The following is a 15,450-nucleotide window of genomic DNA, read 5'->3' as shown; positions in this document are numbered from 1 at the left end:
ATTACTTGCTCTTTACAAATAGGATGATCATATATCTCAGTTAATGAGAACAGTCCTGGCTTATGCCTGTTGTCCTGGTATAAAAGCATCCCTTTGGTTCTCAAAAGTGACCTGTTTTCGATAATAAATTACATGGTCATCTTATGTATGAACAAGCCTAGAATACACTTCTGTTTGTCTGCCTTCAAATCCCACCTATTCAAATAACGTCAAATGCCCCTTCCCCACCCTCAGAATAATTCCATCTCTCTGGTTTCTATAGTATTTTATAAATACAGCTATTATAATACTCATGTTTTATTACAATTACTTGCTTACTTGTCTACTCCATGTTCGTAGACAACACAGTGCCAGGAACAGAATGCGTACTCAACAGGTATCTTCTAAATGTATTAAATGATTTATTCAGAAGACTAACAAAGTACCTGCAGAGACAGTTTTCTTTCACTTTTGTCCCTTGTGAAAACTAAAAAAAGAAAATCTCAACTAGAACTGGTGACGGGAAGGCCTGTAAAGGGAGCTCTCACGCCCCTCCACTACACTCATCATCCTCAGCGTCAGTTACCCCAAACAGGAAGCCATCAATTACCCCAAGAGAAAAAGGTCAGTTACTGACTCCAATGGGAAAACATGTACCTTGCACTCCCAAACAGGAAGTACACTACTTTACTACGTCAGCAAGAGAATGACTTCCTTCTTTCCCAGCAACCAGCCTAGCCAACAGAAAATGCCATAGTTCAGCCAATGCGAAGCTGGCGTCACCTGAACTTTTACTTGCTTCCAATGAACTTTCATTTTTTCCTTGCTGATGACTTCCTTTCCTGTCCCCTCTCCTCCCTATAAAAGCCTTCCATGTTGTGTAACCCCTCAGAGTATCTCTGTTTGCCAGATGAGATGCTGCCTGATTCATGAATCACTTGATAAAGCCAATTAGCTCTTCAAATTTACCCAGCTAAATTTTGGTTTTAACACCTTTATACACTCTCTGGGGCGTAGGAGGTAGGAAGAGAAACTTAAACAGCAAAATGACTAGTTTATAAAGCCGTGGTTCTCAAATTTTAGCATGCATAAGTGTCACTTAGAAGACTTGTTAAAACACACAGTATGGGGCCCCAACCCAGACTTGCTGATTCAGGAGGTCTGGGGTAGGTAAGGCCTGAGAATTTGCATTTCTAACAGGTTTCCAGGTGATGTGGCTAGGCGCTACTCTTTGAGAACCACTGCTATAACGTAAGCACCACAATTACTAAAAGATTAATTTCTTCTTATAACTTCATTCCTAGCGGGAAACTCTCTTTTCTGAATACGACAGTAGCTTGAGGCAGACCAACACTCCTGCTGAGAATTACGAAAGCCAGATACATTTTAAAAACCAATGTTTAAAGGCATGAGAAAGCAGCTGAAGCAACCAAGACTACAAGGGCCTAGGTTCTGGAAAAAGAGAGGAACTGTAGAGAAGCAAAATGACATTCTGCAGCCACTTTTCCCCCAAGTGCATTTGCTGATTCTGGGGCAAAAAACCGAGAATCCAGACTTTCCTTCAGCAGAGGAACCATGAGAGCTTTTGGAAGAGGTGAAAAGCAAGACTCAAGGAGTCAAGATCCCAGTGAAAGAGGAGAGTCGAAGAACTGGGCCTAACAAAAGGCTGGCTTTCCGCTGAAGACATTTACCAAATTCTGCAGTTGCACAAAGAGGGCTTCAAAACAAAACTAAAAAATCAAGAGTAGAATTTTCAACAATCTCATTGTTCTCAGGAGACAAAGATTACAGTATAGAAGATACAAGGAGGAGGGACCCCTGTGAATTCACGAAACTATCGGTTGGAAGCCCTGGATGCCTCGCTACTTGCTAGCACTAAAGGCAAACTAGAGGGAAACACTGCCTTACCAAACCGGCAACACAACCTCAACCAACAACTCAGTCCCTAATAGGATTAGGTGATGAGCCCCTACTCTACCTGGCTAGCAAAAGGGAGGGGGGACTTCCTCTGAAAAAGAACAGCATCATCTGGAGCTTCATTTTATTCATAACACTCAGCATTCATATAACTGAAAACCAAAAGGAAAAAATAGAAACAGATGCTCAGATAATCCAGACATTGAAGTTAACAGAAAGACTTTTAAATAATGATGGCTATTTAAATTTCCTATTTTAAAAAACAGGGGAAGTAAGAGGAAACACCATATAAAAAGAAGAACTGCAACTGAGAATTGGAATCTGTAAGAATCAAACTGAAATTCTAGATCTGAAAAGTATATTAACTAAAAGAATTCAAAGGGTAGACTTAAGAGCAGGTCAGACACAGTAGAAGAGAGGATTAGTAACTAGAACCCAAGTCAATAAAATATATCCATACTGAAGCAGAGATAAAAACTAACAGAAGATACAAGGGCAGGTGGGAATGTAAAAGGGAATGAGGAACACTGTGAAAAAGTCTACCAGGTGTGTAACTGGAGTCCCAAAAGGAGAGAAGAGAGTAATTAGGTCAGAAGTAATATTAAGAGAAAAGAATGAAATTTTCCAAATTGATGAAGACAACCCATAAATTTAAGAAACTCTGTGAACCCCAAGCAGAACAAAGACAAAGAAAGCCACACAAAAACATAGCATAATTAAACTGATCATCAAAAACAAAGAAACTCTTAAAAGTGACCAGTGGAAAAAAGACACATTACTTTCTCAAGAGCAACAATAAAACTAACAGCTAAATTCTCAAAAGAAATAATAAAAGACAAAAGACAATGGAGAGACTTCCCTGGTGGCACAGTGGTTAAGAATCCACTTGCCAATGCAGGGGACACGGGTTCAAGCCCTGGTCCGGGAAGATCCCACATGCCGCGGAGCAACTAAGCCTGTGCACCACAACTACTGAGCCTGCGCGCTCTAGAGCCTGTGAGCCACAACTACTGAGCCCATGTGCCACAACTACTGAAGCCCATGCGCCTAGAGCCTGTGCTCCGCAACAAAAGAAGCCACAGGAGTGAGAAACCTGTGCACTGCAATGAAGAGTAACCCCCGCTCGCCACAACTAGAGAAAGCCCACACGCAGCAACAAAGACCCAACGCAACCAAGATAAATAAATAAATTAATTAATTTAAAAAAAAAAAGACAATGGAATGACACCTTAAAAGTGCTGAAAGAAAATAAATTCCCACCTAGAATGCGGTGCTCAGTGATTATTTCCTTTAAAAATGAAGGCAAAATAAAGATATTTTTCAGACAAACAAAAAATGAAAGAATTCATTATTGGCAGGCTTGCATTAGAAGAAATACCAGAGGGAACTCTTCAGATGGAAAGGAAAATTATCCTATCCCAAACAGAAACAAAAATACAGGAAGGGATAAAGAGCAATGGAAAGAGTAAATATGTAAGGAAATATACATGAATATTGATTATTAAAAAACAATCATTTTCTTATGGGTCTTCAAATATATGTCGAATTAAAATGGATAAAACAGAGTAACACAAAAAGACAGGAAAAAGACAAATGGAGTTAGTATCTAAAGTTCTAGGGCAGTGGTTAAGACTCTGCGCTTCCAATGCAGGGGGCCTGGGTTCAATCACTGGTGGGGGAACTAAGATCCCACATGCCTCCTGGCGTGGCCAAAAGATAAAATTAAAAAAATAAATAAAGTTCTAGCATGATTGGAGAAGTGATAAAAGTTATAATTTGGGGCTTCCCTGGTGGTGCAGTGGTTAAGAATCCGCCTGCCAATCAATGCAGGGGACACGGGTTCGAGCCCTGGCCTGGGAAGATCCCACATGCAGCAGAGCAACTAAGCCGGTGTGCCACAGCTACTGAACCTGCACTCTAGAGCCCGTGAGCCACAACTACTGAGCCCGCGTGCTGCAACTACTGAAGCCCACATGCCTAGAGCCTGTGCTCCGCAACAAAGAGAAGACACTGCAATGAGAAGCCTGCGCACCGCAGGGAAGAGCAGCCCCTGCTCACTGCAACTAGATAAAGCCCCTGCACCAGCAACGAAGACCCAGTGCAGCCAAAAAAAAAAAAAAAAAAAAAAAGTTATAATTTGTATTAGACTATAATAAGTCAAGGGTGTATGCTATAATCTCTAGTGTAACCACAAAAGAATAATAAAAGAATGTATAACTAAGAAGTTACTAGAGAGGAAAAATTAAATAATAATTGAATAATAAATAATCCAAAAAGAGATTAAAAAAAGGAAAAAGGAACAAAACAAGTGAGTCGAAAAGATGGTAGATATAATACCAAATATAGTGACAATTACATTAAATGGACTAATGATTCTAATTTAAAGACTAAAATTGTCAGACTAAAGAAAAAAAAACTAAATCTAACTTCATGGTGCTTTCAAGGACAAAGAAAAGTTGGAAAGTATAAGGATGGAAAAAGATATATATAGCATGCAACATTTATCAAGAGAAAGCAAGTAGAGCTATACTGGTATCACACAAAGTAGACTTTAAGGCAAAAAGCACTACTAATGATTTAAGGATAACAGTGTTAATCCACCAAGAAAATTCTAATGTGAGCCAACTGGTCAGAAATTAGTCATCACTGGGAGCTAAGAAGAATACACTGGCTGAAACCAATTCTGATTAGGAAATCTATGGCAGCTCAAAGAAGGGTAGAACTACACAGTAACATAGAGCTTAAACACCGGACTTCTTTGCAATACAATAAAACTCACATATGTACCTTGTGGTGAGTTCTGAAATGCTTACACAAAATATTAAAACTTTAAAATCAAGAAATAACAGGTAGACAGATTTAGACAACAAAAACATACACATTAATAAAGATCAGAAGATATTCTGGGGTGATGTAGTGTTTACTAGACTGGGTAGTTTGGTAAAGCCACTAAAATTCATAACTATAAAAACTAGACTTCCTGAAATTAAACCCTCAGAAAAAGAAAAAAAATTTTAAAGTATTTTTCAGTACTCAGATTGTTCTCCTCCAAACACAGCTGAAGCGTTCACTGAAGACTGAAATTGAAATCTTTGTATTGCTTTTACCTAAATGGCAGACTCACCATTATAACCATTATTGGTGGTGTTTGGAGCTGGAATTGATTGGACTAAAATCTAACCTCCTGGTCAGTTTTTCTGTCAGAATCTAAGAACTTTAAACTTCAAAACAACCTCAACTTATTTCTCAAGCATTATTTTGTAAGAAATAAGCTGAGATTATATATATATATTTATATGGGGGGGGGCAGTTATTAGACCAACATACTGAAAAGGCAAAAATTCTTCTTTAGGGAAATAGGCTACAACCTCTTATGGGTAACAACAACAAGAAAATCTGCCTGCAATTTGTTCTCAAATATGTGCAAGAATAAAAGTAGGCTCTTGAAAAGAACTTATTTACAAAACAGAAACAGTCACAGATGTAGAAAACAAACTTATGGTTACCGGGGGAGGGATAAATTGGGGGATTGGGATTGACATATACACACTACTATATATAAAATAGATAACTAATAAGGACCTACTGTATAGCACAGGGAACTCTACTCAATACTCTGTCATGGGCTGTATGGGAAAAGAATCTGAAAAAGAGTGGATATATGTATATGTATAACTGATTCACTTTGCTGTACACCTGAAACTAACATAACATTGTAAATCAACAATACGTCAATAAAAAATAAAATAAAATAAAATGAAAGTAGGCTCTTGGGAGAAAGCAGTGTCTACTTCATACAGTTGATATTCAAAGGACTTAATTTCAATTTTGTCTCTCATCAGCCACTCTATTTCCTGGGGCAGGTAACATCACATGATGCTTTGTAAAGGTATCAGCAGCTAGCATGTCATATGAAAATACTTTGCCATCTGATTATTCCTTGTAAATGATATTTAAGATGTGTCCATTCATAACTATACAACATTTGAGACCACAAATGAAATCTACACACTTATCACACTACAAACCCAACTGCAAAGGCTAATTAATTTACACAAATACATAATCCAATTTGCTAAGTAAAAGCCAAGCATACTACTTCCTGAGACACTAATTATAATGGATTTTAGACATTCTGTTTCATCGGCCTATTTTTTGTTTGTTTGTTTTCACATTTTTAATTTGTATCCTTCTTATAATATCCTATTCAAAACTCAGGTCACTAGCCTAACTAATTTTTCAGGAACCTATTTAACAATGACAAAAGCTCTGTGGAAATGCAATTAAGGAAACACTATGTTACATAACTATATTTAGGCAAGGACAGTTCCACCCACTGTTTACTAATTAAGGATGAATAAGGATGTTCTCTACTCTTTAGTTTTGTAGGCTAGGTCACAATTTACAATATACTGTAGGAACTATATTACAATACTTCAAAATAAAATAATCTGGAATAACCTGGAATAGTCTCATACGAAAACTCACAATAAATAATGTTTTATTTATCTGTACAACTCTAATGCAATACAATTCCTAATAAAACATGGAATAAGATTTAAGAACATATACACCTAGCGATGTCACTACAGAAGTATAACCTAAATTCATCCCAAATCAGAGCAGTGAGATCACCAGCTAAAGTTTTACTCGAAAATATAAATATAGACCTCTCTTTCCAGAATGGCACACTATCTTTATAACTATATCATTGTGGTCTTCCTGATCTGATGAGACAAATTTGTAACAAATAGAAAGAAAAAATATATGCATTTCAGATGCAAACAAACACATAAAATAATATTCCCTCTTTTCTAACCCTGATAGATGCCTAGAAGATGTATGGTTCCCCAGCTTTATAAACTATGGCCAAATGCCCTGAACTTGTAGCTCTCAGCTCATCTTCTGGATGGAAGATTCAGAACTGTTCAAGGCCCTTCTGCAGTGGTGGGTTCTAATACTGGCCAGTGGGCTTACCTCTATTAATTGTATGGTCTAGCCCCATCTGTGGGCCCAGTCTAGTCCACCTCAAGCAGTATAAAGTCGTATGTGCAGACCACTGAGTCTGTCAGACTACCGGAGTTCAAATCTCCATCACCTCTTGTATGACCTGGAACAAGTTACTGCTGTGAACCATATTTCCTTATATTTTTCTTTTAAGAAAGGGAATAAACAAAGATGACAACATTGAGATAATGCATGTAAAGAGCTTATTATTAGCACATGCCTGGCCCATGCTAGCACTTGATAAGTTCTACCTAATTACTTAAAAGGTCAACTTCTTATTTAGCTTGAGCAAATTACAGATACATTAATTTACTGGACACTACATCTAAGATGAGTGGATCTGTTCCCTTCTTAAAAATAAATTACAGGGCTTCCCTGGTGGCGCAGTGGTTAAGAATCTGCCTGCCAATGCAAGGGACACAGGTTTGAGCCCTGGCCAGGGAAGATCTCACATGCCGCAGAGCAACTAAGCCCGTGCGCCACAACTACTGAGCCTGAGCTCTAAAGCCCACGAGCCACAACTACTGAGCCCATGTGCCACAACAACTGAAGCCTGTGTGCCTAGAGCCCATGCTCCGCAACAAGAGAAGCCACCGCAATGAAGAGCAGCCCCCACTCACCGCAACTAGAGAAAGCCCGCGCACAGCAACAAAGACCCAACACAGCCAAAAAGAAATAGATAAAATAATTAATATTAATTAATTAATTAATTAATTACATGCCTGGACTTTTCAAGCCAATGCTCTCTGTGCTCGAGCTAACACCCCGAACCTACTTCCAGAAATGAATCTTGGTATTCACTGATATTCCTTCAGCCCATCTGAGTGTGGAGGTGAAGTGACTTTTACTTAAATATTTGTCAGTCTCCTCCATTTTCATACCCCCACGATAAAGCATGCCTGCTAAAAATATGGCTCTGTGATTAACCAACAACACAAAAAATGTATGTACTTAAGGAACTTGCTGGGAAGCACAAACACAAACACCACTGCTGATAAATTAATAACAAAAGCTCCACTGAGAAACAAAACATTTATGAAAGGTAACTTGAAAAATGTGTAATCCCCATCTCCTTATCTAGATAATGTAAAACAGATCCTTAAATTAAATCAGTCTACAGAGCTAAGTGCTTAGTCCACATTATTTTGCCAACACCAGAACTGTTTTTATTGAATTATGTTTTGATCTTATGTCATCACCCTACACAATGAGGCAATGAGGAATTTTACTAAAAAACAAAGTAAAACGCAACACAGCCCTCTGAAATGCATGCTGTATTTATACTTAAGGATGTAGTTGAGGAGTTTCTCAATACAAGGCATCTTTGGGAATCCAAAGGAGAAACTGGTCTTTTATCTTATGGTCACTGAACCATGTAACTGATTACATTTCTTTCTGAACTGGCTACTAAAAAGCAGAGTCAAATTTGTGGCCCTCTAACAAATACTTAAGACTTCAGTCCAGTTACTTTGTGTACAGATCTCATTTCTGTCTCCATCTTAATTTTTCTCTCACAGTCCTAAATCCATCACCCCTTTATTTCTGTCTGTTACCAAAAGCATGTTGTTTGTATCTTTGTAAGTCCTTATGTATCCTTTCTGGAACAAGAGGTGATATAAGTAAATGGTATGCTCCACTTAAAAAACAGTATAGCAGGGCTTCCCTGGTGGTGCAGTGGTTGAGAATCTGCCTGCCAATGCAGGGGACACGGGTTCAAGCCCTGGTCTGGGAAGATCCCACATGCCGCGGAGCAACTGGGCCCGTGAGCCACAACTACTGCGCGTCTGGAGCCTGTGCTCCGCAACGGGAGAGGCCGTGACAGTGAGAGGCCCGCGCACCGCGATGAAGAGCAGCCCCCGCTCTCCGCAACTGGAGAAAGCCCTCGCACAGAAACGAAGACCCAACACAGCCAAAAATAAATAAATAAATAAATAAATTTAAAAAAAAAAACAAAACAGTATAGCACAATAAGAAGACATTTTCTTCCATTAATAAACATGTTATGAGTTCAATTTCTAGAGGCATTATCCTTCTTTTGCTCCAAAAGAAAAAAAGAAAGTGTTGTAGCAAACATTATATTTAAAATTAGGAAGTTCTAACAACAGAGGAACTACCAAAATAAAACACTTTCATTATGTATTTTTAACTGTGGAGCACACAGAAACTTGTAAATATATCCCATATAAAAATCCCCCAAAAGTCATTTTTATTTTTAAAATACAGACGAAATCACCACAAATGCAGTTGCATTTGAGTATTTATTCTGAATGAGAACTGAATAGGCTAGCTTCAAAAATGATTTATAAAATTTGTGTACAGCTCCTCCTGAGTTGCCCTGTGCCTAGCACAGGGGATGCTGCCAACCATTCCTGACTGGGAGACAGCACAGAATTTAAAGCCCCAAATGCTCTTGCTACATTCCTGCTTCAGGGATTTCAGTAATCTTATTGCTGTCGTCTGAGCAAAACAAAAAGCTTAATAGTCTCTTAGTGGGTAAAATTTTACCCTATCATGAACTCATACTTAGCATTCTGATCATAACTTCTAACTTTTAACTATAAATTAATCTAATTAATTGATTATAATTATAGTCCTTCACCCTCCTAGTGACCACAAACAAGTGAGCTATGCTACCAGAGACCTGAAAAACTGTTTTACTACACAATAAAAATTACACTGCCTACCCCACCAACAGTAACTTCACCAGCAACAGGAATCTCCCAGGGTAACTTGAAAGCAGCACCATAAAGTATAGCCTTTTCTTAAAGCATTTTAGGAGCTTTATCCAAATAACAAACAGATAAAATAAGAGCCACATAATATTATGTGGGATAAAGATGAGTCAATTGTTGTTTCTCCTAAGTGTTTATTCAACAAACAATAGTCTAGATTATTTCAAGGCCTTTCAGTCATGTGAAACAACATACATTATGTTCCTACAATGCTTTATGACAGAAATGAACATTTAATATGACTTTCAAAATGTTTGGCCTCTATTGTGAAACTTTTTTTTTAGGGTGACAACTTTATTGCTGGGTTAAGAAGCCACTTAATAGCATTTCTATTCTAAGTCACAGAATAGACAGGTATGTTATGTTAAACAGGTATCTCCTATATTTTAGGGATGGGTCATCTCTGCTAGAGATGTTTACTTTGCAACCAATATAAACACATGTGCCAAAAATTAAACTCACATTGCCAAGATAGAAATTCTCTGTCTCTAGCCAAAGATTGAGAAGAGTAAATGAAACAAGACCTTAGTTCTTCTATACATAGATATTAAAAGAAGTACTGGTCAAGTCTTTTTTCTCACTGAAAACCAACATCAGAAATCAATGATTTCGGGGCTTCCCTGGTGGCGCAGTGGTTGAGGGTCTGCCTGCCAATGCAGGGGACACAGGTTCGAGCCCTGGTCTGGGAGGATCCCACATGCCACGGAGCAACTAGGCCCGTGAGCCACAACTACTGAGCCTGCGCGTCTGGAGCCTGTGCTCCGCAACAAGAGAGGCCACGACAGTGAGAGGCCCCCGCTTGCCGCAACTGGAGAAAGCCCTCGCACAGAAACGAAGACCCAACACAGCCAAAAATAAAAATAAACAAATAAAAGAGTTCCTCTTAAAAAAAAAAAAAAAGAAATCAATGATTTCTCATCAAGTCCTCATGAACACTCATGAATGCCTGACTTGGATTGAGATGCAAAGAGATAAAAGCAGAATTCCTGTTTATAGAAGTTTACAAATAAGCAGAGTCACACACTCATACAAACAATTAGTAAATGAATATAAAATTCAATTCAAACATTTAACAAGCAGAAACGATTAAAATACAAGCTAGCACATAATCAAGCACTATACGGGGCACAATCCTCATCAGCCACACAGCAGAGCAGCCCGTGTGTTAAGCAAGCAAATAACATAAAATTCCATGTTAACCAGGCAAATAACCCTCCTTAAAACCCTTCCCTGGTTCTGTCACCATCAGAGAAAAGCCCAAGAATCTCCTGCATCTCTGCCCCTATCTGCCACCCGCCTCGGCCTGCATTTTTTCACTTTTCAAAAACCACCTCCTGGGAGTTACTGGCCTCTTCTCCTTTAGTTGCCCCACGCCCACATTTCCACTACCTCTAAAATTCTCACCCCACCTTGTTAGGCTGAATGTTACTCATTATTCAAGACACTTCCATAAATATTTCCTGGTAACTTCCTCCACCCTCCACGCCCTGCAGTCCCTCAAGACACCTGGGGTGTCCCCCCTCTGTGCTCTGCTGCTCACCACCCATGGCGAGTATCCTCGCTGTCCCTCTCTCCTAAAGTGGCTAACTTCTAGAGAGAAGAAAATGATTGCTTGGAAGGTCAATAAAAATTCAAATCCTTGAACACCTTAATCTTCCACCTAAGAACCAGTAACTCTTAAATTAACATTATTTATCATTAAAGGGATTAAGTTAAATCAAATCTCCTTGCAACTCCGGCAAGCTTTCTTGGTACAACTATTTTAATTAGTAACCTTGATAGATTTTGGGGGGTTTGTTTTGCAGTTTTAGATTTACTGAAAAAAAAGGTACAACTATTTTTTAAACTCAAACAAAACTCTTCAGATCCAAAAAAAAACAAAAAAAACAAACTATTCCCCAGGTGATGCTGTGAACTCATCCTGACAAATTTTCACATCTAATCTCTCGGCAAGGCGAGTCCCGGCGCCCAATGACACATTTCCCAACCACAGGGCTTGGTCACCAGCGCTGAGACACCACCAGCAGACTCTGACCTATTCTCTGAAGCGCCTGAGTCCTTCCACCCTGTCGACTAAACTTCCGTGATGGGTATCACCTCTGCTCTCCTCCGAGACGGTTCGGAAGCAGGGACTTCTGCTCCTAAGCCCAGGCCCACAACTTCGCCCTCAACCACGGGGCGAAAGTTAGGACCAGTCTTCCAGTCCCCGCGCTGCGAAAGACAGCATCCTCCCAGCTCCAGGACCTTTCCCTCCCCGAGACCGACGCGGGTCCCTGAGGTCCCGGCGCCCCTGCCCAGGCCGGGCTGCGGCAGGTCCCCGAGGGGCCCGGGGCACGACCCGCCCGGTCACCACCACAGGTGTCCCTCGGCACTCCGCCGTCTGGACAGTCAGGAGGGAGCCGGCTGGAGCGCAGCCATCCCGCGAGGGGTGGACGGGTGGCAGGCGGCGGCCAGGAAACGATACGCGCCTGCCCGTCGGAGCTGGGCCGGGCCTCGGAGAACTTGGCGACGAGCGCCCGAAACGGGCAGGCCGAGCACGCAGAGGATGAGGGGGGCCGGCGACGGCCTGGGACCGGTCAGGGCCGCGCCGCCGGGCCCCGGGCTCAGCCGGAGGGCGGCAGGAGGCACCGGTGCGAGACGGCCCCAGCCGGGTGTACAGCCCGGACCAATGACCCAGTAACCCCCACCGGCACGGCGCCGCCGCCCCACTGCCCTGACGCCGCCCTGGGCCCCCGTCCGTCCGCCCCGTACCTTACCTGCTGCTCCACCGACGTCCGAACTGCCGCTCTCCCCACGTCGCTAGAGTAGGTCCGGGTGCCAGTCACAACCCGCCCTCACGCCGGCCCTCCCTCTCGCAGCCCCGCCCCCGGCGCCGCGCGCGCACGCCACGCACGCACGGACGTCACTTCCGGGGCCTCTGCGCGCCGCCGGGAGGATGCGGGTGCTAGTCGGAGTCCGCCCTGGGTGGAGCGGGGGGGCGAGGCTGGCGTGGATGACGGCACCGACAAAGCCGTAGTGCGAAGGGAAGGAGGCGGCCTCGACGCTGGTCCCGGGGCGCTGACCTGGAGCGTTCGGGAGCCGGCGGAGAAGCGGGTGTTTCCTTGTCTTTTCCTCAACCCCTGCTACCGGGATCCCACTAGGAGTAGCCTGAGGGTGACACTGCCCATTCTTAGCTTGGAATGAGAGGCGGTGGCAAAGGCTGCGGCAGAGCGGTGTTTGGGCCAGTGGACGGTTCCAGCCCGTAGGGAATGAGGCTGCCTGCGAAACTAATGAATTCCATCGCTTCACACGGATTTTAGGATTTTAAAAGTTATTGAGTTAGAGGACTTAAAGAGATTTGTTGATCTATTAGCCGGTTTTACAGCTGAGCATAACTGAGTTCCAGAAGTTAAATACGTTAGCCAGTGTCACACAGTATTAATGGTCTAGTTATAAATGGAATCCAATTCTCCGTGATTCCCATTTCAGGAATGTTGGAGACAGCAGCTGCTTCTGTATTCTGGATGCCATCTATGGCACAAAGCGCAGCCACGACTGGAAAATAAATAAAAAAGAGACAGAAAAGAAAATACTATAGTACAGTGTCTGGGAGGGAGCCCTGGGTTGGAATCCCAGGTTTGCTAAATGCTGCCTCTGTGATCTTGGACAGCTTGCCTAATATCTCAGTCTTTGCTCGTTATTTGCAAAATGGAGATTGATTTGTTCCTCAAATTATTCCTAAACGCTGGAAGGTAGCAGAATATGCCACCCCAAAATATGCCTCTTTGACATAAGGCTTATTCTGAGAAAGTAAACACAGAGAAGCCCTGAAAATAAACTAGAAGTTAACCTTTTGTAAGGGAAACGTACATTTATGAAGGAAATCGCTATTTGTAAAAGTGTCTCCCCCTCTGTACCTGGAAGAAAAGGACAACTCTAATAAATCACTAGAGACTCATCAGTGGAGAAGACACTGACTTAAATCTGTATAACAAACTTCTTGTTTATTTTTCTTTCCCTGGTCACCTCCATAACTGGTCTCCACCCTCCCCCCCCCCCCAACAGACACCTTTCCTTGTTTGTCTTTACCGGAAAATGGTATTTAAGTTGGCATTCTAAGCCTTTTCCCTGGGTATCTCCTATGTATATGTGAGGTATACATGTTAACAAATCTCTATTTGTTTTCCTCTTTGTTATTCTTTTATTCTAAGGGTTTCAGCCAAGAACTCAGAAGAGCAGAGGGAAAATTATTTTCCCTCCCCTACAGTACCTAATGTATGCTAGGCTGAGGATACCAGACTATTAAAAAAAAAAAAAAAAAAAAGTACCTAAGCTGAGAAGCTTACATTCTAGGGAAGAGGTGGAGGAGCCACTAAACAATAAATTATTTACAGTAGTACATAGGATAGTGACCATTGCTATGGAAAAGAATAATGCAAGGGAGAGGGATAGCCAGTGCAGCCAAGAAGTTTGATGTTTTAGGGTGGACAGGAAAGCCCTGGCTGAGAAGACGACCAGAGCAAAGGGTTAGGGAGCTAGCTATACTACAATACTATGCAAGTATTTGGGCAAGAGTGTTCTAGGCACAGGGAACAGCCAGTGCAAAGGCCCTCCTGATGCCAACTTGTGTAGCTGTAGCAGTGAATTGAGGGGAGAAAGGAGAAGAGATCAAAAGGTAATGGGCAAAGCAACTAAGGGGCAAACCCCAAAGTCAAAGTGGGAGGGGACCAGCAAAAGTGAGGACAAAGTCTGACTCATTGGGGCCATTAATGCAACAAACTACCACAAAACTACCACACTTCCCTCTGGGAGAAAGGGTGGCAGTGGAGGCTATTGGAAAGGGGCACCAAAGGTACAGTCAACTGAGGAGGCAATGTTTTAGTTCTTGAGCTGGGTGATAGGTATATGGCTACTCACTGTATTATTCTTTATTTCAATTTATGTGTTGTTTTGCATATTAACTTATAAAAATCAGTCCCATTGGAAAAAGTGAAGATAAAAGAGGGCTAAGAGTAAATCCTGGAGTGGGTCAAAAGAAAAAGAGCCATCAAAGAGAGAAAAAAAAAAGAGGAAAACTAAAAAAGAGGACTAATGTGGAGGCTAAGGAGAGAGAGAAAGCCAAGGTATTGATCAGATGAGTCAAATTCTGCAGAAAAGTTAGGTAAGATGAATCTACCAGAGAGAAATGAAAACGTACTAATAGAAGTGCTTAAACTACACATCCTTGTCTTGTTCCCAATCTTAGTGAAAAAAACTTTCAGTCTTTCACCATGATATGATGTTACCAGTGGGTTTTTCATACATGGCCTTTATCATGTTGAGGAAGTTCCCTGCTATTCCTGGTTTACTGGGTGTTTTTATCATCAAAGGGTATTAATTTTTTAACTTTATTTTTAATTGTAAAATATACATAATATAAAATTTACATGCAAAGGAGTGAAGTTGGACCCTTACCCAACACCGTGTAAAAAAATTAACTCAAAATGGATGAAAGACCTAAATGTAAGAGATAAAATTTAGAAGGAAGCACAGGAGAGAAAAGCTTCATAACACTGGATTTGGCAATAATTTCTTAGATATGACACCAAAGGCACAGGTAATAAAAGAAAAAAATAGACATATTGGACTTACCAAGATTAAAAACTTTTGTGCCTCCAAGGCAACAATCAACAGAGTATAAAGGCAACTCACAGAATAGGAAAAAATATTTGCAGATCACCTATCTGTGATAAGGGACTGTTATCCAGAATATATAGAGAACTCCTAAAATTCAACAACAAACCAATTTACATGAGATGTCTTTCCATTTATTTACATCTTCTTTCATTTCTTTCAG

The 15,450-nt window shown here is 41.2% G+C and overlaps 1 protein-coding gene across 11 annotated transcripts in view; it reads right to left on the bottom strand.

The window, feature by feature from the left end:
- RABGEF1 (RAB guanine nucleotide exchange factor 1) overlaps positions 1-15,450 on the bottom strand; it is a 90,649-nt gene that overhangs the window by 52,820 nt on the left and 22,379 nt on the right. For 2 of the 11 annotated variants that reach the window (XM_082358569.1, XM_082358562.1), the window contains exon 1: positions 12,392-13,576. The exons of 6 other annotated variants lie outside the window; for them this stretch is intronic. The gene's annotated coding sequence lies outside the window, so the exon portion shown is untranslated. Of the gene's footprint in view, positions 1-12,386; positions 13,577-15,450 lie in introns of those variants that run through there. 3 more of the 11 variants (XM_082358568.1, XM_082358571.1, XM_082358570.1) reach the window with 2 other exon arrangements.

The sequence above is a fragment of the Balaenoptera borealis genome (assembly GCF_965194805.1).
Source record: "Balaenoptera borealis genome assembly, chromosome: 16".
Lineage (NCBI taxonomy): Eukaryota > Metazoa > Chordata > Mammalia > Artiodactyla > Balaenopteridae > Balaenoptera > Balaenoptera borealis.
Note: the sequence above shows the minus strand (reverse complement) of the source record. Positions and strands in the feature narration are given on the sequence as shown.